A 4,026-nucleotide genomic window follows, 5' to 3' on the forward strand; every position below is an offset into this window, starting at 1 on the left:
TATATATATATCTTACATTTTCAAACAAGATGTGGCAGAACAACATATTAAAGCTGGAACCGTGAAACCAGGGAAAGACAAAATTAATCCAATGTATATATATTTTGTTCATTCTGTCTGCACATCTTTCCATCTGTTCAACCTGCTATCTGCATATCAATCATCCCACACGCACAAAAGGCTACACATTTCCCGGTATTAGTCCGTAATTCCATTTTCTTAATAACGGTCCAGCCTCGGAACCCCTGCCATTGTGACTAAATGAAAAGGTCGGCGAGGCTCCCAGGTAGATAGAATTAATAAGCGATGAGGGTTTTCTAAGGCGAAAGCGGGTTTATTAGTGATGAGCCAAGCTCCTGGATCATCCTTATCGCCGAGCTTAACAGATTCACTCTTTACCTTCCATGCTGATAGCAGATCCCAGTTTCTATGGCAACCGAGTGAGAGTTTAGTGAGTACTGTTAAACTGTATTGCAATTTTTGCTTAGTCGGAAAAAGAAAAAAAAAATTACAAGGAAAAGAAGCTGCTGCAAGTTTGGCCGTTGCTCACTGTCAACATGAATTAATCGAACGCTTTATCTCATGTAAGAAATAATTATAAGATGGGGTGAAATGCGGTAAAAAGGGGGTCCCCAGAACACTTGAAAAACTAACCAATTTATTTCAACTGTTTAGGTTTGAGTTGCATATATTTGCAAATACTGGTGGAAGCCACACTGCCGCATCAAGGCACCTCTGATAACTCTAAACCATGGGTAGGCAACCTTGTCAGCCTCTGGGAGTCATGCCTGTGGCTGTCAGTCTTACAATGCCTCATGGGACTTGTAGTTCCAGGACAGCGGGAGATCCAAGATTGACAACCCCTACTTTTAACTATTTTAAAGTAGCTCACTCAGAGGTAGCAACACATTAGAAGCCCATATATTGCCTTTACAAGGCAGCTGAAGGCTTCCAGTGTGTGTCTATGCCAGATCCATTAAAAAAAACCAATATGGCAGCCACTCTGATCTGTTTTGGGGGTCTATTCATACCAGCTGCTGTGCAAAATGCATAGCAGCTGGTGATGCGGTGCCCAACACAATGCCCATGCACCAATCGCCTTGCGTTGGGTCTGCACTGGCTGGAAACAACCGTCAGCACAGCCCCAGCACATGTGGTGAGATTGGATCCTGAAAATAGCAAAAAGGGAAAGGTGCACATGGGCAGGGCAGGGCAAATTTACAAACAAGTACAAAAAGGGGCCCCCAGCAGACTTTTATGATTAAAGTAGAACTGAAGCCAAACTTTTTAAGTTTTGGATAGGGTGAGGGAGGTTTAAAACCCCTGTCAGCTTTTTTTTGCCACCTGTGTCCCACTGGAGAGATTTTGCTTCACTTCCTGTCTGATAGCCATATCAAGAAGTGAGAAGAAATCCCTCCAAAGTAAGGGAAATCCCTGATGGTCAGCAGGGTCACTAGAAGTAGTGTCCCCCATGGAAAAGTTCTCATCTGTTCCTGTTCTGATGACAAGCCGGAATTTGGGATTTTCTTTCACTTCCAGTGATAATGGTCACCAGGAAAAATTAAGCGGGTGAATCTCCCTGACGGGGACATAGACAGCAAGTATGCAGACCAGGAGTTCTGACTTGAATGGCTGCATGCTTGTTCCGGGTCATTGACTCAAAAACTTTTCCGAGTCATTGGGTCCGTATAACAGCCAGGTATTTCTAGAAGGAGTTTAGTTATGCAACCTCTGCATGTCCCTTAGGTAAGGTCAGTTTTGAAGTGTAAACCTAAAATCTAATTTTCAGTAAGTTTCACAGGTTGTGATGTGTTTTCTTAAACAAATTGTATCCTGTGAATCTTTTGCAAAGTTTCTTACTTTGAGATCCTGTCAATAACACCACTTCCTGTTACAAGGTGACAATGCTACACCACTTTTTTTTTTTTTTAGGTCCGTGATGCGTGCATGTGAACAAAAAAAGTGAATCGTGAAATCACAACACACTGAAAAAATAAGTGCATGAGGGTGCTGTGGTCCTTCTCCGAAGAGGAAGGGCTTCGAATACCCTGAACCCCCCGGGGCGCAACCTGAAAGCTGGTGGACCCCGCTCCTCAGGGACATGCCGAAACAGGTCCCAAGAGTACTAGGTAGGGGCTCTCCCGAAGAGACACCCCTAAACCTGGATGGAGGCAGAAAAACCCATAGAGACCACAGAGCCTCCCTCCTAACATCAGGGCAGGCCCCAAAGGTAACCGCACCCTCCGTTTCTGTGGGGTCAAATGGTGCTCAAACATGCATAAAAAGAGTGCGGAAATTAATAAGGTGCCAGTGCACAACCCTGGCGGGCCTTTCAGCCATAGTAAAAAATTGCCCTAGGCTAGAAAAAAGGGCTGCCTAAGAGGCGTACTGCAGAAAATGCATGAAGTGCAGTGACCTAGCCACCAGTGGTGGACCTATGGAACAATGGGCCCTTGTGCAAGATTTTTTTGGGGGCCGCCACCCCGACTCTTACCATGCCTGCCTTGCCCACCTACAGCCGTTACCATTCTGCATGTCTGTATAGAGGACTACAACTCCCAGCAATACTCTACAGAAATGCAGAATGGTAACGAATATAGAGAACTACAACTCACAGCAATACTCTCAAGAATTGCAGAATGGTAATGGCTGTAGGGGACTACAACTCCCAGCAATACTCTCTACAGAAATGCAGAATGGTAACGGCTATAGGGGACTACAACACCCAGCAATACTCTCTACAGAAATGCAGAATATTTCCATCAGTTATAGAGGACTACAAAAAACATGTCACAGAACATAGGCGCATACAGAAGATAAAAGCTTCACCTCACCTCCTCCTTTTCGATTTACATACACTTTAAAAAAACTAGTGGGCGGGGCATAAACTTTCAATCCTGCCATGCAACACATGGCCTTACCCAGAAGTCATCTCTGCTTTTGGAGAGTGTTATGTGCAACTACTGGAAGTAAACCAGGGCCGCTCAGCGGGTAGCCCATGTCTTTTGAATTTAAATGCGCAATTTACAGTTAGCAGGAGTTAAATGCCGGAAAAAAGTAAAACGCCCAGAGACGACAACACTCACCTATGAAGCGGTACCTATACTTGATACGCTGGACATTTCCATTTTGAAAAGACGATACCGGTTTTATCGGTTTGATTTGATCTGAACTGAACCCTACCAGTGCTGTTTAATTCAGTAGCATGGAGAACAGTTAAGGTCCCAGTTCAAATTGGCTATTCACCCTCTCGTGAGCAATCATGAATATTTAAAGCCAGCAAGAAGATGGGTAACTTCAGGCGGACGTGTAGAAGAGAGGGCGCGTGAGCTGGAATAAAAATTCATTGGGTGTTGCAAATTTGACCTCCTTAGTTTGCAGTGGAAGATCTTCAAAGGACAGCTCCAGCTTATATTATGCTGTTTCCAAACAATCCACAAGCACCAAAACCACCACTTTGTAATATAAATGTTGATAAAGTAAACCTGTGCTATTGAAAAAAAATGAGTGGATGCTTAGATGTGCCTAGAAGTGCAGACACCATAATGTACGGTGTGACCAAAGCACTGGTAAAGCCAATTTGGGAAAAAAAGAGAAGAACCAACCCCCATAGGGATATACTTCCTGGAAATCATTCAGAACACTCTCATTTAAAAAAAGGTATAACAATCTAGCCAGCGAAGGGTGCAGCATTTACTTTAAAAACTAGAGTAATCAAAGGTAATTATATCTCTACTGTGCCTGTTTTATAGGAGGCGGCTGCCTTCAAAGGTCTCTCACTCATTCAGAACTTTGCAGGAGACAGAGCATGTTGCTCTATGGAGACACGTTGTTGGGTGGCAGCTTTGAGTAGTGTTCATGGGGGACCTGGGCACACGGTCCATTTCCCTGTTAGAAATGGATTTTGTCTGTGTAGTTAGTACGGATGAACTCTGGTTTGGGTCCACTGTGGCTGTTCTTAATGGAGGAGGCATCTGCCTTCACAGGTCTCTCACTCATTCAGAACTTTGCAGGAGACAGAGCATG

The sequence above is a fragment of the Nanorana parkeri genome, unplaced genomic scaffold (genome assembly GCF_000935625.1).
Source record: "Nanorana parkeri isolate BGI_ZX_2015 unplaced genomic scaffold, ASM93562v1 scaffold79, whole genome shotgun sequence".
NCBI classification, from domain to species: Eukaryota; Metazoa; Chordata; class Amphibia; order Anura; family Dicroglossidae; genus Nanorana; species Nanorana parkeri.